Source organism: Manacus vitellinus, unplaced genomic scaffold (assembly GCF_001715985.3).
Source record: "Manacus vitellinus isolate BGI_N305 unplaced genomic scaffold, ASM171598v3 scaffold_1_pilon, whole genome shotgun sequence".
Taxonomy (NCBI): Eukaryota; Metazoa; Chordata; class Aves; order Passeriformes; family Pipridae; genus Manacus; species Manacus vitellinus.
In genome coordinates this window covers 13,928,436-13,954,880 of record NW_021939396.1, presented here as the reverse complement: position 1 = coordinate 13,954,880, position 26,445 = coordinate 13,928,436, and positions in this window count along the sequence as shown.

Below are 26,445 nucleotides of genomic sequence, written 5' to 3'. Positions count from 1 at the left end.
ATTACAGTTCAAAATACTGATCCTCCACTGCCTAGCATTTTGAATCATATGTTAAAATTTTAGCGAAGTATATGTAAAAATTGTGTACAAATTATTCATGCTAGTATAAACAAAGGACTGTATTTTACATCATCATATATTTGACTCTTACAAAGGATAATTAATGGACGTGAAGAAGATGTGAAGCAACAATCAATCAGAAGTCTTACTTCTGATAGTCAGTTTTCTCCTGCATGACGTAACATTGAGTTTTGAAATTTCTCAGCCGGGCAGAGGAAAACTAAATTCATAGCTCAGCAACAGAAACTACATGAAGGCCCTTTCAAAAGTCAGGTTTTAACTCGGCATGTACTTAAATGCTGTGTTTAAAGCTAAATACATTCTTGAAGGCATCATATTCAGAAAATAATGAGACACAATTATTAAAATGGAAACCTCTCTATTTTAAATAATTTTGTCTCATCATTTCTTAAGTATGGTTTCAATGACGCACTTGAAAAGCAGTGAACTTTGGAGAGGTGTCTGCTGGAAAGGCATATGGAAACTCCCAAAATTTTTTTCTCACATGTTTAAATAGTAATTGTGTTTCCATTTAATATCTAAATGTTGCATTCTGCTGCACACTAAATACACTAAATATATGCATGTTTTTCTTGGATGGTGTTCTTTTCTATTTTATCATTGTTTGGTGTCACCTTCCACAGTCATGCTTTTTAAACTAAACTTAGCATTGAGCTCCTGCAATTTTTCCCTTATTTGCTGATTAAAAAGTAAAGGTCATATTAAACTGACTCTCACATATCACTTTCTGGGAAAGGTAGTTTGAGCAAAGCAAGAATTTATCTTCATAGTGAAAAGATTCTCCCCACAGAACACTCAATTGTGGTATCCCAGGTGCTTTGACATGTAAATGGAACACCACAGGCATTAAATAATTGGGTCAGATATCTTCAAGATCTTTATCCTACTGTCAAACACAATTTAGATCAGGTAATTTCTAAAGTTAAAAGAAGTTTCTCCTACTCCCATTAAACTCAAGAAAAAAATTCCCCATTGGTAGCACTCTGGGCAGACCAAAATCTGAATATATTATTTCATATTCCATTGTTTGGTCTTCTCTCATACTTTTTTGAAGGATATTTTTTTTTCCCCATAATATTTTTAAATTCCCTGATTGATTCTTGAATTTCCTACTATCTGATTTCTTTAATCTCCCACTTTCCTTCAGTGGCACATTTTGTTGCAGATCCTGAAAACTCTTATCATGAGCAATTGATCCTCTTAATCCTATGGTGTATTGTTGGAAATTAGCAAGGTCTTTGGAGAAATCAAAGGCAAGATCACAGTGTCCTACATGCTCATAAAGATCACTGCCCTGCAAACACATGATAATGACTTTGTGCGTAGAGCAATTTCATTGAGTTCAGAGCTTTGATGCTACAATTTATTTCATGTACTTGGAGCCACTTTGAATATATTGGGTTTCCTCACAAGTCCGTGAATAATAAGGATTGGGGCATAAGACGACTTCTTAAGGAGTAATAAATCAGTGGCATTAAGTATGAGAAGTTTGCTCTTTGTAAAGTTCCTTTGAAGTGTAAATGTTAGGGCATCATTTTGTTACTAGTCTATTTTGTTCTCTCAGGCTCAGCTGGTAAGATAACACTGAGTTTTAGTAGAATGACTGAAAGTGGAGAAAAGCTCAGCAGATATTTCAAGAAACTGAAAATTATTTTCACATTGTTATGAATACTGTTGCTCACATTGTTGGGGTTTTTTTGCCTTTTTTTTAAACAAACATGCCCAAACTAGAAAATTTGAAGAACTTCTGAAATATATTAACCTAAGCAATCACAAGGTGTATTATAGCAGTATGGCAGTAATATACCTTTTCAAGAGGTAGGAGGAAATATTCCATATATCTCAGAATAATCAGCAGTCACTTTTTATTTACCATTCATATTAGGAATTCACACAAAGATCTATTTTGGCCAAAAAAAATTAGATTAAGAACAAAACCCTTGCATGGGTAAAATTTAATACCCCATACCAAGGGTTATGCCATTTTCTCACTACTATTTTATTAAACTTCATTGCTATAACATTGATAGTAGAATAAATTTCAATGAGCTGAATTAAATATATGCTAATATCATGTAACTTTATATAATTTCAAAAGAATTCCATTAGAAAATCTACAAAAATAATTTCTTATCCAAAATATTATAATATATTAATTTTATTCTAAAAATATTATTTTAATTTTTTTTTTTACTTTCATCATAAATTTGATATCTTCAGAAGAATTACTTGGATAGAAAAGTAGTAGAGAGAAAATTGTGTCTAAATTATATCTGATCAAGTGTTCCTCAAAATTAATTCAGTTGAAGAATCGGCTCTGAATTTTGCACTAATATGTACTCATAAAATGTGCCCCAACATTATTTCCCTCTGAAATTCAAGCACATTTTAGCCTCTGTTTTTTACAGCATTTACAGCCCCACTGAATACTTGTGCAGATTTTATATTGTGTTGAGGAAAAGTGTCAATTTTGCTTAAACTAAATTATGCATGTTAAGTTTTGGAACCCTTTATTTTTAATTTGAATGATACAATGCTCACATTAAATATAGATTGACCCTGGGAGGAAGTAGCATGAGCCAGTGATTTTTCTGTGTTGTGGGAACTAGAAGACCTGGGTCTGTTTCCAATTCTGCCACTTAATCGTTGTATCACCTTAAGTAAAGTCCCTTTAATGAAGGCAAATTTAAGTGCTTCAAGTTAGACATCCAGCTTCATATTCAAGAACATAAGTATGCAGATATTCATGAAAGAGAGAGTTAAATCATTCACAGTCAGGCTATTTACTTTTATTTCTTAATAAGAATTTTTGATAGACAGTGTCAGGTTTATCAAATTTCAAAAACTTGAACTGAAATTTTTTATACCATCTGCAAAGAGGATAACTTAAGTTCTTACCAAACGATGCAGGGTCACTGTAAAAGAGGGGACAAATAAAGATGTTCATGATATATTTTCAAACCTTCAGAGAATATCTGTGAAATACAGGACAAATTCACTGTAATGATTACTAAATATTAGCGCTGTAATGGTACTTTCTTTGTGAAGCATATCTAACCGTAGCAGGATAAAGCAGTTCCCAATAAACTAGAAACTGTGCAGTTATCAGGGGAAAATTCTGCATGAGACTTTGCTTTTGAAAATGGCTCAGAAATAAAAGAGTATATGGCCAGAGCAGTTGTGGGTAGGGGCTGGAGAAAAGCAAATGTCAGGAGTAGGACTGGGACAGAAAAAAGACTCAGTAAAAGATCAATGTATATTTAATGCCTATAAAAACATTTATCCCCCAAGTGAAAAAAAACCAACAAGCACTACAAGTTCTCTTTTTTCCCTTTTTTCTTATAACAAAATAATGTGCACAACCACATTGTTAGCCAGACCTTGCAAGAGAGCAATTTCTGGATTAAATGGAAAAATCCAAATCCCTCACGAGAGAGGAAAAGGGAATCTGTGGAAGAATCTTCCAACTGCCAGGACAACCCAGTGTTCCCCTGCCTCTAACCCAAGCTACACTGCGCATCACAGAGAGGATACAGCCCTGAAGCATCTCAATATGGAGGAACATGGAGTTATGGATTGCCAGCAACTATTGGAATATGGTTCTAATTTGAAAAATCCCTTTCACTTGACTAGGTTGCACCAGGATAACAAAGCCATGTGGTTATGCTACTATATCAGGATGAGAACAGATTGAACCTGTTAAACATATGATCAGTCCTTCTGTGAACAGAAAGTGTTGTTCTCCCAGCCCCCAGTTTGGTTTCTAGGCTCACTATGTCCTGTGCTGCCCTAAACACATGTCAACCCATGCTCAAGTGCTCATTTCAACACTGGTATTGTGTGAGCAGCTGTGCTCACATCTGTTGACAATGAAGGGATTTGAGTTGTCGAGGTGCCATACTCCTTTGCTTTCGGTCTGCCTGTAATGAGGACCACAGCCAAGATGAATTCTCTTCTAGACCACTTTGTTTGGGAATTAAACACTGCAGCACTTATGTTGCTGCTCTGTTATGCCATTTGTCTGTGCCTCTGTGACTGCTAGCTTCCACTGCCATGAGGACATAGACCTTAATTTACAATCCTACACCAAATCCATTGCACTGTTCTATCACAAGTCTCAAAAATCCAGATACCAACAAGAACACAATTCTACTTTCCACAATACCATGTTAGCTGGTATGTACCCGGTTTTTCTTCTCTTTTTTGCTTACTTCATGTTGCAAAAATGTAATGTGCTTATTCTATGTGCTTTTGTCTCCCTCCTCTGCTGTCAGTGCCCTGAAGGCCAGACAAGCGTTCCAGATCTGGATACAAGTCCGGAAGGGCTTCTATCTGCAATCAGCAGAAGATAAATTCAGTGTTTCAGGGCCTGGAGTATTTAAATCATCAAAGTTATGGATTTTGGACTTTATATAGTATCTCTTCAGACCCTGTCTTATTCTTCTGCAGTCAAGGGGCCTTAGTCCTACCTATGGAAAGGTGTCCCCACATCTGAATCAAACTCTACATGTCAAAGTCAGGCAACACAGTAAAGGAATTTGAAACTTAGCTGTCTTGAAACAAAACCATTGATTGTTCAGTCAATGTATCTAAACTATCAAACTTTCTAAACTTATGTTTCTTTCACAAAGTAAGATAAAGACTGCTTTTACATACCATCTCATTCAATGGAACTGAATTTCTGGCTTGTTAAACCATAGGCATCTTCAGAATGGGTAGCAAGGAGATGATACAAGGACAAAGCATGCTGACAGTTCAAAATGTCACTTTCTTGCTTGACAATTTACAACACATGTAATACAACTATAAAACTTCACGATGGGCATCTGTTTGAATGTACAGCTCACTATCAAGTATAACAAATTCAGTTTCTTAAAAACTATTCAAATGTCATCCAAGGTAAAATGCTACCTTTCTTTCATGGATTTAAATTGAACCTTGCATCCATTCTCCTCTCTGCCATCTCCTCCGTCCTACAAAACCACACCTGTTTTGTAGCCTGGATATCATTCAAGAATATAAGAGTAGGAATAGTAATTCATATTCTCCTTGTAACAGAGATTAACTGAATAATTTATAGATTACTTATTATGCTGCTTTATTCATAAGTGGGTGTGGTGTGACTTACAAAAGGAGGTGCTCAACCAATGCTAAGTCAAGGTGAATCACAGATATGATTTCGAAAGTGGGTTGTGGTCATTTGTGTCTCCTGATGCAGTTAATTTCTTGTTTTGGGATGCACTGTGCTGTGAGTATCGGGAAGCTGAACTGGGTAATGTGTTTGTCAAGGAACGAGACTTGTTTTCCTAAACAGGTTGATCACCTTCATTTGCACCAAAGACATACCAGTTTGTGGGTATTAGATAAATAATTATTTTACCCATATTTATCTCTCCCTCATAAGATGTTTGTCTCATATCTGTGAATATTTTCTGAATCTCAGCCACAACCTGATAATAACCTTAAGTTTAATGTACTTTAATTGCAGTTCTGTATCGTGCTTGACTTCTTTTTTCCAGCAATGGGATCCTCATGTATGACTGTTCTCACAGACAGTAAAAGTAATTAATGAAATATTATTACCTGGTAGGCACATTGTTTTATCATTAGTTTTTAAAGAAAAATGCTACACCATTTCAAGGTGATGGGGCCTGGAACTATCTCCATGGTCTGTGTTAGCACAGCACGTAGTGTCATGGGGTTTGACTTCTCCCGGGTAGTATCATAAAAATGAACAAGTCATGATACCAAAATGGCAGCACTGAAAAGTTCTGACTGCCAATGATCAGAGCTGAAATTAACTCCAAAGCTCACTGACAAAGAAAAGCCTGGAGTGACAATGTATAAGTGAATAGGAGAGAATCAAGTTCTTAATTTGTAATGCATGAACAATGAAAATTTGATTAAATGAAAGTTTTTGCTACTAGGTTTCAGCTTTAAAATAATTGCTCCAGCGGGTTTAGGTAGACAGGGTAGTTCATAATTAGTACACTAGAAAAATAATGTGAATAAATAAACAACTTTCTCAAAGGCAAAAATCCCAGTGTTAAATAACTGATGCTTAGGAATGACTGCTGGCTGGAAAGGTCTTTGAAAAATTCCATATTCATTATCCTTGAGGCAAAGAGAATTAAAACAAAGCAGAAAGTAGAGCCCCAAGAAGACTTCTGTGCAGACAGCACAGACTCAATTTCCATCTAAAGTAATGGTGTGAGCAATCTCACACCATTACTCCCAACTCCAATAAGTTCATTGTGTCCATATTACTGCCTAAAAGCTGCATATGCAAAAGGAGAAAATAAGGTTTCTCTCCCTGCTCCATCTCATCTAGATAATGGAGTTCAGTATGATGCGAGTTTTTGTGTCATGGATGAGCAGCCTAAGTGATAGAGAAATGAAAAGTTGTCAGCAGCCAAAGGCATATATTGGACTGACACAGCATTGCCAGCGACACTCACAAAAAGTAAAATCCTACTTTTAGGGCCTATAGGCCCTGTAGGTATAAGTTGACTGGGAAAAAAAGTTATTTCATTTGTGCATTTTCTGCTATAAGTCATCTACAGAGGCTGAAGGACCACCTATTTAAGGAAGATTTAAAGGGAAAAGAAAACCCAGACTATCAACACACTGTCTCATGTAAGTTTAGCTGGTTCTTCTCTGCTTAAACCAAATCATGGCCTATATAAACTGAGTGAGGTATATAAACATCCTATATGTAAGACATTCAGTTGAATAAACAGTTTGCATACTAATGTAAACGGCTTAGGTGTTTTAATGTGCTGGTGATATAGCAGGTTCCTAGTTACAGACTTTAGAACTCAAAAGAAAATATGCATATTCAGGCTTTTTGGTCAAAAATAAATATACTCACTGAGAAAATTCTTTTCACAGTGCTATCAGTCAATTTCATAAATTTATGCTTGATTGGTAACAGCTTGTTTTTCTCTGTTTGCTTCAGAAGGTGACTGTAAATAGTGGTAGTGTGAGTTTTCCCCCCACATTATTAATCAAAACATGAATACTTAAGGTTTACGGCAGAGTTGTGTCACTCCCTGCTTTCTAGGAAAATTAAACAAAATAAAAAGAAATTTCTCATGAGATATTTGCAATTTACCTGAAAAGGAAGGAGAAATTTTATAGAAAATTGAATCTGGTAATTGATTCTATGGTGTTACATATCAGCTGAGGCTGTGTTGGCAGAATTTCATCGCTGACTGCCTTTAAACTCTGCTGTTTAAACCTTGCTGTATGGCTGGTTACATTACATACATTCTCTTCTTTATGCACAATAAGAAGGGATTCCTAGAAGGTGCCTTCCCAAGTCTGTCGTCAGCTAAATTAGGAAACGAAAATTGATTCCTAGGAGCCATGTTACAAAAGTAATGGGTTCTTTTAAGAAATTCAGGATTCAAAATACAGCTGAGCCCATAAGCACAGCCAACAAGATTTTTAAAAAAGCTGGGGGCTTTTACGAGGGGTAAGCCATGATGCTGCAGCATTTATTTCTCACTTAATTACAGGTGTCGGTGTCTGTACCATCTGGCCTGTCTCATGACAAAATTTCAACAGCCAAAGAGTACAGAAATAAATAGACAATTAGTTAAAATACATTGACTGCTGAGTAAACAATTGTCTCCAGCACTACAGATGAGTTTCCTCACACACAGATCCTAGTGCTGTTTCTCCGATTGCTCTATTAATACATTGAACTAGTTTCCTTTCTGTCAAAGAGGGAACCAAATGGAGCATTCAGGAGGTCTAGTTAAATCACTAAGAAAAGTTCAAGGCCAGACTAACAGAAAGATTTTCACTCTTTCTGGTGCTCAGATAAACTCTACAACTGGTTTCAGTGATTAGTTCATTTATTTTCAACTCAGATATCCATACACTGCAGTACATCTACATAATATTAATACTTACTAGCTCGTACTTGGGTAGAAAACTACAGTGTGGTCAGCACTCTGTTCTAGATACACTCTGACAAGTTTTAGGGTCCAAACTATGATGCTTTTATTAAGAATTTAGTTCCCTTATCTCTCTCCAGAGCAGATGAAGACAACCAGGTGCCTTCAGAGGAGGGTTCAGCTCAAATATGAGATGAATTCCCTCCAGAAGCAACTGTCTGTGAACACTGACCATTAATTCCCAGTTGGATGCCAAAAGCTTGTAGGGTGGATCCAGACAATCTACTTGTGTAGCTGATACTGTCTGCGCTAGCAGGTAGCTCGTTGAAATATGGGAAGGAAAACAGAGATAAGACCCATAAAACATTAAGGTTGGAAAAGAACTCTAAGATCATCCAGTCCAACTATTAATCCAGCACCACCATGTTCACCCCTAAACCATATCTCCAAGTACCCCATCCACATGCCTTTTAACACTTCCAGGAATGGTGATTCCACCACTTCCCTGGGCAGCCTGTTCCACTGCCTGACTCCCCTTTCAGTGAAGAAATTTTTCCTAATATCTAATCTAAACCTCCCACAGCTACAGGCTATTTTTTCTGATCCTGGTAGAGTTTCCTCCAGGTAGAGTTGAGTGGGCATCAGTTTATGAAATACGTGCTGACAAGAGCCCCAGTCTGTATCCTTACTGCACCAATGAGTGAAGCTGGCCCACCTGGGATCCAGGATAATCAGAGTATTTTCAATGTGATTCTCATCCCCTTCAAGCTATACACTGAAACTATAGAAAAGTGGGGATTTTTTAGAAAGCTGTTCTGACTGCTAAGCAACACAATAATGCTGGCAACTGAGGGGTGCCTGAAGTGGGACTGATAATCCTCAGGGTGCTCCTCTCATGAGCTCTAGTTTCTGTTTTCGTCAAAACTTTGTTGGTTCATGTTTTCCCTTGCTATGATAAAGGACATCATCTGTTTTCAGATATGCTCATGAAACTTCCATTGACATCATTGGGAGTTGTACATGAATAGCTGACACCAGGATTTGGACCTTGAAAGTTTATGGTGCCCTGAGGAGTTGTTTTTATGTATTTTGCTTAGTTTCATCTGTGACTATCCTGGGATACAGCTGCTCAACCAAACAACAAACATATTTCAGGAACTCGAACTGTTCATGAAACACTATCTAGTACAAATAAAGGTGTCCTCAGGGCATGAAGGAAATATATGGAATTTATGCAATATTCATGCATTTGCTTTCCATTACTAATGTTTTTCTCGCGTGTTCAGTGAGTTACTCCATCATGGAATTTATTCATGAAAATATTACAGCAGAAATAAAGCATGGAATGAAGGGAGAGGGAAATATCAGGAAATATATAAGAGATAAACTATATAACAAACATTTCTAAAAATTATCACAAGAGTTCAGAAAAACTTCTGCATATCTCCTCCTTCTGACTAAAGAAAGATTCATTAAACCCAAAATATGCCAGAGAATATCATGAATATGATACCATTTTCTCTTAAATGAAATAATCTGTTTTATGGTAAATGATTGAAAAAATGCATTAGATATCTATTTAGTCCTGATAATAGATTAAAAGCTGTATCATATCACCAAAGTGCTATCAGTCCAGTGTAGAGCAGTGTTGCAGTGGCAATCCCAGATAAGAAATGTGACATTGGAAGGCCATTTCAGGGGTCACTGCTCCCTCAGATGCTTCAGAGCTGGGAGCTGCCAAGCCAAGTTTTTTTTCTTTCTTCTCTGGGATAATTAGGAATGTGAGTCCCACTCAATCTTGCATTTTTGTAAGAGGAATGACATTACATCACCACTTGGTTCAGGTGGAACAAGGAAAGGAAAACATCAAAAGTTGACATTCTCAAAAAGATTCATAACTCCTACTGCCCAAATCTATCTCCAAGGGAATTAAATGCACTCGCTGCATAAAGTTCTGATCCCAAAAGTTAGAATGGTTAGTGGATCCCAGATCCCATGATTTCTCGTGGGGGTTTTAGGAGAATGAAAATTTTCTGTAATCAGCTATCATGAAATTCAAAAGCAAAATGCAGATTTCAGATCCTCTCTGAGCCTGTCCTTAAGCCACATCAGGGTTTACACTATCATGATATAGCAAAGATTTCGGATTAGAGACTAATATATTTGTATATATCAGAACAGAAATAAAACTAATAAGAAACTGGACTGGAATATCAAACCAGTGGCCAGAAGAGACTCTTAGTACAAGCAAAACACATACTTTTAATTGATTAGTCACTGAAATGAACTAATGAGGGGTAACATCTGCATGTCTGAATTCTTACAGCCTTTAATCCATGTTAGTGTCTTCCAGTTGATGCCTTCCTGGAATATATACTTTAATTAAATACAAGATATTGGCTATACGCAAGTGGGACAGGGTGGGAATCTAACATTTTGAGATGCATTATGAGCTTTTAAATGATTAACTAGTCCAAAGATTTTGTGGGAGTTTTATTGCTGTTGTTTTGTTGTTAGTTTTGTTTGGTTGGTTGGTTGTTTTTTTCCTAAGGAAAATAAGGTTCATCCTTGTGAAAAACTATTGGGTAGAGTGTTTTGGGAGAATTTTCTTTTTCTTTGATGTACAGATATAGGTCATGAAGTATCATATCCTGAAGTGTAGATAAGATACCTCTGGGTTACCTTTAATATTATGATTGTGAGAGTATAGACCAGGTTATTAAAAAATCAGCAGAAATTACGACATTCATAGCTTTGCTTTTTTTGCTCATGCTGTATTGTTTGGAATATCTATGTCTGCTAAAAAGTATTTCCTACACATGACTTTTTTTTCTGGTAACACACATCATAGCCTGCAGATAAATGTAGGGCAAGAGAGCAGGTTACAGTAAAAATGGAGAGCTGTTAAACTCTCACCATCAGGTACTTCCTGATGATGAATTGATAGCTGAAGCCAAAATGACCACTGTGAACATCCAGGCTACCTCCTCTATAATACAAAGCCTTGCTCTAAGAATTTGTGCAGCAAATTAATTTTTCTTAGAGCTACAGTATCTTTTTGAACAGCGCTGTTTAAATCTTTTAATGAAGGATCTGATGTGACAAAAAAAATCAACCACAACTTCTAGCAGGTTCATTACATGCTTAGTTATCCACACCATTAAGATATACAACAAAGAAACCTTATTTTTTTTTTTAATATTGATCTGCATTCAGCTAGCAGAGCACTGTATTTCACTATGGCTTTCTCTGGGCCACAGAAGCTTCTGCTACTGTTAGAGATAATGATCAAAACCTTTGTTTGTCACTCAGGGTAAATCCATGCTAGAAACTATCTCCAGTGATAGAAATGGACACATTTACTGCCCTTCTCCCTGCTCTGAAAAGCAATTTTACTGCAGAGGTAGAAATGGATGATGTCAACATTGCAAATAAATCAGAAATAGAGTGGAATACATTGACAAATATATAAGTAAAATATTGCATGCTATCAATGTCTTTCCTTGACTCTGAGTTGCTGAAAGAGCAGTTGCCATTATAGCATTCAGGCATATACATACACCTCCCACTGCATCTGCTTTTAAAAAGACTTGATTCCCAGTTCCCATATTCCTGACACACTCACACCCTGGAGGAATCAGTAGATTGCACAGGGTGTAAAAGTCATCCCAGACTCCTGCCTTCAAACCCTTTAATGTTTGATGAAGAGTGTGGGTACACCCTGATGCTTATCAGAGTATCACCCAATGTGCTTTAAGACCTGGTTGATTCTGTTAAGAAGGAAGGAATAAAGAAGATTATAACCATAAGTGTTTGAATATAATGTATATGTCCATGTTAGAGGCAGACAAAACTATTATACAGCTTATATCTTTCAGTAAATAAGGCTATTAACATTTCTTTGTTTTTCATACACAGGTCAATTAAAGTATACTCCTCCTACTGAGAATGATATAATACAATTTCAGAGTTAATTCAGTCTCATCCTCCCTCATCGTAAACCTTTCTTGCACAACCAAATTCACTCCAGGCTGTTCAGCCCTGCATGTACATCTTGAATTTCATTACAATTTTCAGTACAGAGCTCATTCAAGCTGTGAAAGAAGATATTTAATAAAAAGTTTAGTACATTCATGGTTCCAAGAGTTCCATCTCACTATTATATCATCAGACCGTTCTGAGAGAACATTTGTTTAATTTTCATATGAGACAGTCTTATCAAGCTCAAAGGAGGAGAAGAGCAAACCAGGTCTCAGTTGTGACTGGATAATAAGATAAAGGAATGGTTTATAATATGAAGTGTTTTGAACATATGAACAGAACTTTCCATTCTTCACAGTGCCAGGTGGAAAACTAATCTTTGCATGCTGCACCGATGTTATTCTCACTTCCTTTAACTAAGATGTACAGTCCGAACAGATGTAAAAAACTCAAACCAATCCACAACAAATCAATGGTTTCAGTGAAAGTGGCGGCTCTTTAACACTTCCCTAGAGATGATCAGCAGCACTTAAAACTGACTGCTATATTACTACACATCCCACAGTGTAATAGAGGACACTTACACTTCATGATTTAATACTTGTAAGATTCAATGAGCTTAGTCTAAAATGTCTGCTTCGCACTGTGAAAAAAATGATTTAAATATTTAATTAAATGTTTTAATGGACAACAGCTATATTTTGTATTAAGTAGATGACTAATTACACAGCACAGTACTATTTTTATCATCTTAATGCAAAAAAGGTAATAGGAAGTGATGGAACAAATAATTATACAAAATATTTCTAGGGAATACTAAATTCCCAGAGCACTGCCTATGATGTCCAATGCTTGGTGCAATATAAAAGGGTAAACTAGAGGGCAGACAGCTCTGGTTTTTCATCACTACACTACCTTTCATGCCGACAGCCCATTCTGTTGTACTGGCTGAAAAAAGAAAGGAAACAAACCCAGGAGCTGTCCGTTCTACAGAGCCATCATAACTTCAAAGAAGGATTGTACTGAGCTGGAGGCACAACCGTTTGGAGATAGTTACTTTATCAGCTCATAAATATGCACTTTGATTGCAATATTTATTCACTGCTCCCATCAGTACAATGATAGGTTTATTGTTCCAGGGCTAAATATAATTTTGGCTTGAGGAGATAAAAATTATAATATTTCATTCAGAACATCATTTGGACCACTTTTCTAGGCCATGTTACATTTTAATCATAGAAAGATAGAACTAAAATAGCTAGAAATCAGCAGCAAAACAGTGCATTGGATTTTTAGTTGAGTCCACTCATTACATCTTTCTCTATTACTACCACCAGAAATGATTCTTCACTAGCCTCATCAGCAGTTTGGATTTATGCTGTCTCTAAGATCTCATCTGGACCATGCCTACTGTCAGCAGTCCTTGCTGTCCCAGGTTACTGCTCGTCTTTCTCCTGCACAAGGTCAGTGGTGGTGTCTCCCTATGGTGGGAGTCAAAGCAGCAGTTCTTTGTCAGAGAAATTCACAAAGTCTATCTCTCAGTAATATCTCAGTTTTTTGGGGGGAGATTTTTGCTTGGACACCACAACAAATAGCCTTAGGTAGCTTGAGGGTAGGAGTTTTAGACCTCCAAAGTTTGACAAGTATTAGAACTTTGGTAACCTTTGTGCTGCAGCTGATGTCCAGGGATGGAAAACTGGAGTTTCTGTGTTCATCTCTTTCTGTTATAAAAGCCAGAGGACTGTGGATTGGCCAGGTAAGTCAGATGTCTTGAGTCATTGCAGTCACCCCAGTGACTCAGGACATCCAGGTCCCACAGGTCTTGCAGGCACTTGAAGCGCCTGGTTTGCCCAAGTTAACAGGAGGATCCTTTCTCCCTTTGAAGATGCCATGTCACCTCAGTCATCCGAGGGACACAATTGCCTGCAGCAACCCTGTCATGTCAGTCACCTCAATTATTTACCTCAGCCTGCTGTGGTTTACAGGAAAGTGCAGCATAAATACCATGGAACTGATGGAACCTGTTTTGAAAAGGTTGTGTACAAAGGCACTCTTCAGAGTCCATATGTTTTGAATTATCTCTGTATTTCTAAAAATATGATCCTTCTATATATATATAACCAGAGCAGTTATTCACAATTTTTTAACTAAACCTAAATTTATAAAAATTGCTTTCCTGGTAAAAAATTAAATCCAATAAATTCAATTGACCCTTCAATTATCAGGTCAGCAAGTAGTTGGCATTAGAATGTAGTTTTATTACAAATAGCTATGACTATCAAAGCTTCCATTTGGATTTAATGTAGGAAGCAGTGTGTGACTGACCATACTTGTAGGCACTATTGCTATTGCTTTGTGAAATGTTCATTTCTTTAAAACCAACCAACTGCTTCCAAGAAGTACACAGCATGATAACTGGGAAAAAAAAGTTGGAAATACAAATTTTACTTACAGACACTGTAGAAGAGCAGTATAATCAATAAATAGCACTGACAATAACCTTAATAGGAATAAAAATGTCTATGGTAACTAATTCTAGAGTCAACAGGTTCAAAAAAGAACCTGCTTCTTTAGATGACTCAGTTCATTATTACTTCATTATGCATAATATTTCCAGTCTCAAGGAGAATTTTATGTTATTAATTCTTCGTGCAGTTTTAGTAAACCCTGATCAGAAGACCGGTTGCAATGCTGATCTTTTCTACTCATGACATTTTTCTGTTCCTGAGCTGCTCTTTAATACACCTTTGTTTTTTTTTCTTGCTGTACTGTACATTGGCCTCTAGGCTAGCTCAGTGAAATACGGTTTATTGGACAACATTTGGGCTGTCTTTAATACACAAGTAATGTGTCTCTTGAATTTACAAATAACATAGAGGCTGCACTAAAACTCCAATGACTTTCCAGGTCTCTGCACAGGCATCCAGTAAGGTAATGTGAAATACAGCATAGCTTGAAAACACAGTGTTACTTCACAAAACCAAATGTAATATTTGCAAGTAGAAGAAAGTAATTACCTGTAGACTGTGAATTCTTTGACATCTCCTACCATTAACAAGAGTACTGCTGTTATGGTATACTACATCTATTGTTGAAAAGTCATTTTACATCCAAGTTATGGGAAATACTGAAACAAGTACTTCAGCCAACTAAAATAATTATGATAATCATGTTTCAAATAGAAGTTCCAATCCTGTGTTATTGAAGTAAATGGGAAATTTGCCATCAAATCTGAAGGAGACTATGACTGGGCCTTGTATTTTTCAGTGAGTCAGAGTACTAACATATATCCCATATAATGTTATTGAAGATTCCTTAGACTTCCTAATGCTGCTCCTCTGTTGATATTTTTTCTGGCTTTGTGGGCTACAACTGCATTTAAAACCAACTTTCTTGGCAGTTTTCACACCTTTCATTATTCTTTTTAACTCTAATGTTATTTCACAGAGAAAGTAACAGTGGAAAGACAAAAGAAGAACTGGGTCCTCTGTTTCTATATGTTCAAGGGTAACTCATGTTAGCTCTCCTTTAGAGCGTGCTATTTCATCATTTTAGCCTAACACTCAAAAGGAATACTGTCAAAACTGCAAAATAACATTCTTTTCTTCCTCTAGACTTTGTAAACTGAGAAAATACAAATTATGAATCTTTATTTATTGCTTGGATCACAAGCTATCAAAATATTTCATGTTTCAGAAATTTATTGAGCCGTGAAGACTGTGAAGCTGCTACGATTCTCATTCTGAATTTTTCTTATAAAAACAGATAATATCAACAACAAATGATTAAGCAAAACTGAGAACTTCACCCAGGGCAAAATTTCTCCACAAGTTCCCAAAAGAACAAAGATTTTTGTCGTGGGCAACAGCTCAGTCATTTTACCAGACAATGCAATTATTCTGTGGCAAAATCTGATAGGCTATTGCTCTGTAATGGAGAAAAGCTGGTTTTCTCTGGTGCCTAAAAAAATAAATATGTAAATTAACCATAAGATTTTTTTGTTCCGTGTGCAGCATTATCAGGCTGTGTAGCAACAAGCGCTTTGACACAAATCACTTTTATCAGAAATACAGTAGTAAATCATCATTAATTCCTACCATGGTACAAAAAAATTTGAGCTTTGGCCAGTCTCTGAATATTTAATAAATTAAGTAATGCAAATGGTGTTGTTACTGAAATAGGGAGTGGTAAAGTTATAGTTTGCTTTACAATGTTACTTAGTTGTCAAAAAAAATAAAGGAAAAAAAAGATCCTATTTGCATAGCACATTAAAAAATTCTTTCACCAAACTTGTACAGGTCAAATTAGGCAGAGTCAGAGAGGAGTTAGAAGGCACTGAGAAAAATCAAGAAGTCTTAAGATATTTTTCACTCTGTTGAAACAAAAAACCTGTGGCAGAACAGGGACAAAATCTCCATAGCCTTTATTCAGTGCCCTTAAGACTAGACAGTTCTAGTTTATATAAGCATTGAAACAAATTGACACTAAGGTTTCCTCAAAAACACAAACGTGCATTGCAGTGAGATTTACTCCATAAATGCATAAACATCAAGGAATGACGGGCACATAGAAAAATAATGGCTGCATCTGTTTCTAACCTTTCTCGCAATAAAGAAACCCTGAAATGCCTCTGACAGTTCATGATTGCTGCACATCATAGAGCTACAGCAGATGAAGCACAGCACAGAATCCACTTAGAGAGGGTCTTAAATTTCGATCATTATGGAACAAGTTAAGGACCTTGCTACTTTTAAGAAGAAAGAAGTTAGTTTCTTCCAAGACACTCTATTGAAAAGTCAAAGGAATATAAGATAGCATGCAGTCTTACATGATATTCTCAAAAGAATCTTTCCACACAGTGATCTTAACATTATTCAGCTACTACTTACACTAGAGGAACTCCACTGAGGTCACTAGACTAGCCCGGATAGAATACTAGTAAAATTCCTGTGTTAATACTAGACCATACTCTAAACCTGATGAGGTTCCTTGGCAGAGAGCTGAGTGAAGTGAAGGGGTCATTGTATCCTCTAGTCCTGGCTATACCTGTATGATATTTGGTGTAATCAGGGTTTGTGGCTTTGGACCTTGTGTTAGTCAATGGGTTGAATATTGAAACCATGAGCAAATGGTTCCTATTTACTTATTTATAACATAAACAATTGTACCATACACTTGTATATAAAAATTATTTATAATACAGATAAAAATTATATATTCATACAAAAATATAATATAATATATCTATATATGTATATACATATATCACCAACACATACAAAAGCTCCATTAAGTCCCTTGGAAATAGCATCAGACCTCATAAAAAGAATAGCTACCTATGTTTTCTGTGCAGTGACTGCTTGTACACTAAGATTTTTACCTTTGTTTCAGAGATTTCAATGATGACCAACACTTAAATTAATGCCTTTGAAAAGCCACTCTGCCTGTTTGATAAAACAAACTGTACAAACAAATATGGTTAATTGTTTCTGTGAATTCAACTGTATTCTTGCTCTAGTAAAAATCAGTCTTGTTTAAGCACAATGGTTGTGGACTTAATTAAATATGTTGCTTGGTGAAGCATCTGTTTAAAACATTAAGGAATGGCAGCTCCCCTGAGACCTCTATATGTAAAGGTTTTTCACTTCATAACACAACCCTAAAAAGTGGTTTAGAAATTATAAATAACTAGTTGATCTTTTGCTTTGGGCAGATTTTTCATAATTAAAAGGTACTTTTCTCTAAGTCTGTGCTAATTGATTTAAAACAATTTATGGAAAAAGTAAAATTAAAACAATCAGGGATTCAAGTTTTATTCTCACTTACACTGATATTAATGCAGAGCTACTCCAAAAAGTCAGGGGGTGTATTTCTTTTTTATCATGTTGGCTGTAACACAAATCTATCTTCCTCTCTAACTCAGCTTATATAGCTCCCAAGTATATACATTGCTGGGGAAACCTCACTTCCTACCCTACATCCTAACAGAGTTGCCCTAGGATTGCAGTGGCACAAAATTACAATGAGGAAGAGGTAAATTACACTCCCAACACCTCCATAACGTGGCACAAATGCATCGGGATTATGAATGAACTTCAAGAGATTTGCATCAAAACATGAGGTCAGTTCAAGTCCAGAGCAGTGCCTAAATCCTTGCATTGTTACTGTGCTCTTGATCAGTAAAGGGAATTTTGAAAAAAAAAAAAAAAGTAAGAACCATCAAGTGCTGCTTCATTTTAAGAGCAACCAAACAGTGATGCAGTCTGATGGATTTGGGAACGCAGGAGCTTCCCGGAGTGTAGGAGCTACACACAGCCACTATATGTAATAAGATGCCCTAAAGATGACTTGGTTGTAGGCTAAACCAAGGAAATTCTTAACAGAATTGTCACCAACTTGATTGTGTCTAAGAAGACATGAAAAAATGAATGGATGTAAACAATATTCTGACACAACAAGAACTGTTCCACCCCTAGTTAGAGGTAAGAAACACTGATATTCCAGGTCTTTGAAGATCATTCAGGAAATAAGTGAAGTTGTTGGTCTCCAGAACTACTAGTGGGGCCTCGTTTATGTGTCAAATGAGTCCCTAGAACATAATAGTGAGAAATCTCTGGGTAAAAAAGGAAAATTGTCAAGCCACCTAGCCTAAATTTAGTAACGTATTTTGGTAAAAACATTCATGCTTAGCTTCAGCCAACACAGCACTCTTTCTTTTTCAACTCCTTCCAAACATCTGGATTTCTTAGAATGTCTAGTCTTCCAAGTGTTTACCTGTAAAGCTCTTCAGAAGAAAAGTGTCTTTATTTGTGCTCAGTATAGTATTTGTGGCTCTCTTTCAAAAATAGGAAGTGGAAAGAGATATAAGAGGTGTTCAAACTCTGTTGACTCAAAAACCAAAAGAGTCAAAGTGATAAATGAACCTGCTTTTACTAAGCTCAGGAAAAAAAAAAAAAAAAGAATGGGCAGCTCATAGTATAGGTGAAAAGAAACCTTCTTCCTTAGAGCTTAAACAGCAAGAGACCAATCTTTTTTATGAGACTTTTTTTCTGAGTACCCAAATTTACCAAGAAAATGCCTTTCCACTAAATGTTATAATCAAAGTGGACCCCGGACATGTAATTTCTTAGAGAAATGATACAAATATATATAAGTCTAGTGTCAGAAACATTTAGACACAGTAAAATTGCCTTCATTTGAACACTAGCCAACCTAGAGCAGACTCTGTAAAAAGATTTTTCCACATTTTCTCTGCAATGGAAATACAGCTAATAATTTAATTACTCAAAACAGGTAATAAATACAGTTATTTACTCTGTAGAGTATAAAATTATGGGAAGCTCTGGATATATTTTTCATTGTTCACATTTTTTATTATATTCATAAAAAGTAGCATACAGGAAAAATTTCAGAGTCCTCTTAGTCATTTAATTGATGACATTCTATTTGGGGATAAGATAGGTCTCTGAAAAAAGAAAATTCTAACTGTTTGATGCTTTTTTTTTTCTTTCTGTGCATGTTTTATAGAACCAGAATAATCAAAACAAATGCCAAATAATGCCTTGAAAAATTAATGTTCTCCATTTTGCTTGGTAATACATATTTTTTTGCCTGGTAGATATCAAATGAGTTTACCAAGAAATGGAATACAACAACCTTTATTTTACAAACGGGAAAACTGAACCACAAGTATATTAAAACGGCTTACCTGCAGTCTTCAGGAAAGTGTGAAGGAGGCCAAGCCTTGGGAGCTCCAGCTCAGTGCTGTACATCATTGGCCAACATCAAGTGTTGCTGATATTTTGTACAAATCAGCTATTACAACATACTCAGCCACGGAAATAACAAAGATCTTTTCAGCATCAGACAAAACCAAAGGCATATCTATCATATGAGAACAAAAATCGGAATCTTAACTAATTTTCCATTGCTAAAACAGTCTTTCAGAGGGCCACAGGATTTACCCTGATAAGATCATATTTCTAATTTACAGATTTTTATAAAACAAAATATTCTTTCCTCTGAGAAAGCAAAACCCAAAACTCCAAACAGCATCTTTAAGACGTTTTACAATTCTAACCTCAACAGATAAAACATAAACTCAATTAGTGGTGAAAATCTTTGATTCCATTTTGGCATTTACATTCCGTGAAGAAGGGAACTATACACAGTTTAAATCTTTTATAATCTTCCTACTCCAGTTTGTGACTACAGTATCAGCTGGGATTTTAATTTTCACTGGATATGTCCAGGCTAATCTAGACTTAAAATTAAGCTCTCAAGAGAATTTTGTAATGTAACCATCCATGCACCATGTCTACATCTAGAATGCCTTCCTTCCCTGTTACTCACATCTATGACCATGGGGAAGGTACGAGCAACTGCCAGTGACTGAAGAATGATTGTGCCATTGAAGAAATCCCATGGCACAGTGGAATTATGCAGTAGACTGCATAAGTAATTTGCTATGCACCTCAGACCCTCCTCCTGCCACCAAGAACAAGCAAACTGAAAATACAAAATTATTCTGTTGGAAACATGAGTGAGGAGAAAAAAACTTCATCATTTGGAAGATATCTTAGCTCTGTGGTCAAGCAAGTGGTGCAGCTTCTCTTCTGAAGGCAAGTACATGACATGGTACAAAGGTACATGGTACAAAGGTACATGGTACATGCAAAGGACCAGCCTCAGATTGCTAAAGAAATGTAACTTAAACCCTTGAGGTCCTTAAACAGTAATAAAACCTGCCTACTCAGCACTTCTAAATGCCCGTATTATGTCTGACATTTAGACCTGTGACCTATGAGACTTAAATCTTAGATCTATGAGACTTATTGAACAGGGCTTCCCTGGGCCCATTTCCCATTCCTAAGCTGCACAACAAATCATCTGGTCTCTATACAAATCTGAAGGGCTAGTCCTGAACCCACTGCTTGGACCTTTGAAAACTTATCCTTCCAGTAGTGACAGGGTAAGGTGGAATGGTTTTAAACTGGAAGAGAGGAGGTTTGGATTAGATGTTAGAAAAAATTCTTTTCTAGAACGATGGTAAGGAACAGGTCACCCAGAGAAGTGCATGTGGATGCCCCATCCATGGAAGTGTTCAGCTCCAGGCTGGATGGAGCTTTGAACAGCCTGGTCTAGTGAAACATACCCCTGCCCATGGCAGGGGGGTTGGAACTGGATGATCTTTAAGGTTCTTTCCAACCAAAAGCATTCTGTGATTTTACAATCGTCAGAAACAAGTCTAAGTTTTTTTTCCTGATTCAAAATCCTCCTTACACAGTGGAAATATGAACATTCAGATCTCTAAGCCTTGTTTGTATGCTTTTCGATGATTTTCCAGAAGACCACTAAGGATCTGAGGTGTAATTATAGACGACTACTCATTTTAATTGAAAAAAACACAATGTTAAATCCTTCCCAAAGTCATCTTTTCTTTCTATGTGTAACAAATGGAAAAGCCACTTATTTAAGCCACAATCAAATCTATACTTTTTCCTCGCATATAATTACGTTCACTGCATGGCATACTGCTTTCACTTCTGCATAAAGTTTTAGAAATATAGACTGGACAAAATCTTCTAAAAATAGTCTAAAGCCAATCATTTTTAAATCTTCTTAAGTAAATCTCAAGAGGAACTCTGCAGAAACCATTTATCTCTTTTGTTGGTCACTTTAAATTTGAGTGCTATAATAAAACAAAGAAAATATTCTTTTTCAGTTGCTATAGAGAAAAAAGGTGCATAGAACTGATTAAAACCAGCATTTTGGTACATGCCCATCTCTTACTGAAAATTTTCTGAGTTATTTTCAGTGGAAATAAAAACAGCTACTCTGTCACAGGAATTACATTTGTAAGGAAAACTGCCAGGACTGATCTAATACTGATAAAAACACATATTGGTGTTAATTTATTGACTAAATTCACAGCACAATCTCACAGCATTTTACCCAAGACGTAGTTTTATAATTCAGAGAAGACCAAACCCAGTGATTAAATAAATATAAAGTGCACTTACTTTACAGGTCAGAACTAAAGCATGTTGGCAGATATGGTCAATGATGCACCAAACAACTTTGCCTAAGCACTCATACATGACTTGGAATTAAATAGAAATCAGCCTATTTTTCAGCTGGAAACTCCAGGAGGCCCTGTCAGAATCATTTGTTCACACCTCAGTAGAAAACTGTATGTGTAGTGAATTCAGTGCTCTCCTGATTGTTGTTTCTTTTACAAGTGCCAGTGGATTATTGGCTCCACTTGAACTTCTAGTAAAACAATTAATCTTTTTGGAGGTTCCAGTCCATTTTCTGATATTTTCAGAAGTTATAGTGGCCAGGTATAATTTGGAAAAAAAAATGAATTCTCTACCAGACTGGCCTTGTGCCCTACCTTCATCAGAGCAGTGGGACCATTTAGCTTCCTAGAGTTGCATTTTGAGAACTGTGTATCTCATTACCCTGTTACTGTCTGGAACACCCTGTGTGCTGCAGAGCTTAGAGGCAATGAGTTACGGTTGGAGGTGGAACACAGACCAAAGCAGGGGAGACGAAACTCAGTTTTAAACCAGAATATCCCTTTCCCCACCACAAAATTTGATATATTATTTCTTTAATCCACATGCAGCCTCTGTCATTCAGGAGGTAGAACAATGAACCCTGGTATAAGGGATGGAGTCCTTTGGGAAAAACTACTTGAGAAAGCCAAATAATTCCCAACCAATCACCAAGAGCAGGATTCTGGCTAAAAGAAGAGCAAGAAATGTAAAAAAGATGTCTTGGGCATGGATACAAAGAAAAGGGCTTGCATAAAACTGTGTTGCTGGAGACTAGGATTATAAGAGATCACTGGACCATCTATTGTAACTTTTTGACATATGGCAATAGAAATAGCACAGAATAGAAATAGCCATAGATATACATCCAGTTACTAAAATTATATCACTGACTCTTTTTCTTCACTATGTGAAGGAATCTTATGTACTCCATAGGAGTTATCTATGGTAAATATTGTGACCACACAGTCTTGATCACTGGTTTTCATGTGTTCTATATAGAATGGAATCAATTAGTTAAGACTGTAATAATTGTCGTCATTTACTCCTCCTTGCTATTCCTGTGGTTGCTCAGTTCCTTCCCCACACAGGTGCACAAACTCCTTTCACTGACAATGCAGCTTTGATCTGTGGACAAGAATCCCCAAACAGACACAGTGAAAGAACACAGTGAAAGAGGGAAAAGAAAGGGTTTTTTTCTCTGGTCTTTACTTCTTTAAGTGACTATCTATGATATGTGGTAATTGGTAACTATTCCTGCAGCAAGACAACATGGAGAAACCACCTTTATAAAGGCCTCCCAGTAAAAGCAGCTGAAATAGAAATGGCTTTCTTTTAGGAATGTGTTCTTTCTTATTTGACATCAGTTGCATATCTGTCTATCTACATGGAACCATATGATCCCTACTGCCAAGTACAGAAATGCCTATTGTTACCAGATGCTGTTCTCCACACAGGTATTATTAGAGCACTACTATATTCATGACAGAAGTAGGAAAGTGAGGCACAAGTTGAAGGAGGAGTTAGAAACAGAAAAAGATCAGTTTCTTTCCTACACTAATAAGTTCCTTTCATTATTCTTGTACCCATGCTTCTGTCAGCAGACAAGACCACCACAGTAAAAGAACTGGCTGACAGGACTCTTTTTAAGAAACCTATATGACATCTAGGAGTGTGAAAACTTTAAAGCTTTTTTCTTTCTAGAGTTATATCAATACCAGGGCTTTTACTGGGAAAGCGCTGTCATTTAGAGAACACACCAGGTATCTAAAATCATCATGGTCTGCTGAATGAGTACAAAGTATAACTCATCAAACCTCCTTTTCAGATGTACCTAAAGCCACTAAGGATTTCATTTACGATACCTGAGGCCAAGTTTCCTCATCATTCAACCTGCTTATCACTGGGACTGCTTTCCTGAAGACTGTAAGAGCTCCAAATATGGGGGCAATGGGGAGGAGAGACTTGCCAAAGACGACAATTGCCTCCAAAGTAAAAATATCCAAAAGCTTGTTGCTATTAGCAAAACTACTGTCATGGCAGAAGGACCCATCATCTGACAGTAAAGGGGTGGCAGAGAACTTACCCTTGAGAAATGACTAAATATTTTTCATGTTCACATTAAGTTCCAACCTCTGCCATTAGCAGCAGAGCAGCTTAAGAGTGATCTTAACTGCCCTAAAATCTACCTCATACCTGAGTGAGGTCATGACCAAGTAGCAATGATGTTCCTCCTTGTGAGTAAACAGCTCTAACATTTGGCCTGTCCCAGCTACCAAGCTTGTCAGCTGAGATGAACTGCAAGTTCCTAGTCAGATCCTATCATCTCTGTTATTCCGCATGCCTTCTCTAGAAATTGCTTTGTGAACTAGTCCAGGATCTTTCTGTGGGACCTCCTGAAAGAGTATCCAGGGAACAGGAGGAAAGTGCTGGTGAGTTCATTTCTTAACCACTTCCTCTGAGTAGACTGAGCATGGGTTCTGTGCAGGATGTCAAGACTGGCTGCAAACAGGAAAAGAGAGACAGAGCCCATACCTGGGATCAAGCCCAGCTTGAAGCTGTACCCTGACACCTTCATCCCTTGTAGACATGAGAGATTTGGATTACATAGCCCCAGATACAAACTTAGAGGGGAACAGCTTCTTCTTGGTGTCTTTGCAGAACACATCCAAAGGGAGAGCTGAGACTCAGCACATACACATCATCTCCCTCTGATCCTGCAGACACTTCAGTCTGAATCATGAACTTGAGTGGAATGGATGAGGGGGTAGAAGGAACTGTTTGATAATGGCCATTCCTGGGAGAAGAAAACCATAGGAAGGTAAAGCCTCTGTGAGAAAGATGATGGGCTTTCTTTCTCATTCATTTGTGTTGAATTGTTTTATTTCTGGGGCAGAATGACCTCTGATGTTCTACAGACTGCATTTAGGCAGAAGGGATTGAACGAGGCTCCCATGAGAATTTCCTAAATAAACACTGTAATTACTCAGGGGAATAAAGATGAGGGTTGGTTACAAAGAATGAGTGGGAGATTAAATTATTAAGTGGTAGATGAAATCCAATGTAGGTAAGTGAAAAATGTTACATACAGTGAGAAACAATCCTAATTTTACATGTATTAAGTGGTGGTCAGAGAGATTTTGAGGTTGTTAGAGAGAGAGCTGTGAAAAACAGCAGCTCAGTGCTCAGGACTGAAGCCTGCTATCTATGTTCCTATGATGTGCATATTTCGTCCTACACCCATGAACTCTGCATATGATGACTACAACCTACCTCACTATTAATAGGTGATAACAGAATTTATAATAAGATACCAATCAGTACAACAAGCCCCAAAGACCAAGATTATTCTGATTTAAATGAAAATCAGCAAAGCACAGCTACTAAACACATTGGTATTCAGCAGTCTTCAGAAGCCTCCATTTAAAATGTAAAACTCAGGTGAAGTTTCTGCTATGCCAATGACACTTTTGAGGATTTCACCTTCAATATGATGAATAAAGAAACAGGGTGTAAGGCTGTTCAAATATGTAAATCATACCTTTTTTGTGATTTGCTGGGAGTTACCTGAGATTTTTGATAAGCATAGTAATTCAATTCAGATACTCTTAAAATTGCATTAAATTCCTTGAAAGTAGAAAAAGTAATATATTAATATGCTTCATTTTAAACACTTCAGTTCTTTTCTTAGTAGTGTAATACAAGAAGAGATCTTGTCATTAATCTAAAAGTGTTTATGCAAATAGGTACAAAAATAATAATGAAAATAATTTCTCAAAATTCTAAATTATTATTGGGTTTAATCTTTGAAAGAGGCATTTTAATAAAATAATGTCTAGTCCTTACTGAATAAATCTACTAGTGTCTGACTAGTCTACGCGCTTATTTTTCACCTGCTTCAACATCCTATTAGTTGCTTATTGCTTTCTGGAAAGGTTTGGTTGAGTGCAGCCCTAACATTTTATGGGGTAAATGCTATTTTTAGTTATCAATTAATTATGTTTGCATTTTTCATGCTCAAAAGTTCCTCAAAATTTCCTCCTTCAAAAGCCCAGCTCTATCAGGGAATATTGAAAAGGGGAAGTTTTGCCTTAAAAGCATTTATGAAGCGCAAAATTCCCTTAAAAGAGTCATAAATTCAGCCACAGTATCAATCCCAAGGCATTCGAAAATGAAGTTCAAGAAAGGCAGAGCAAGAAAAAGGAGTGAAAAGACAATTGACAACAGTAAAATAGCTTTACTTGTTTTTGAAACTATATGGGGGGCTGTATTATTCAGGTCCAACATAAGTGGAAACAGTACAAATGAAAGAGGTTTCAGATATTATATATATATATACTATTATATTATAATATATATATTAATATATATATTGCCATGTTTTACTTTAATGTGCCACTATTTGGACAATAAAGAATAAA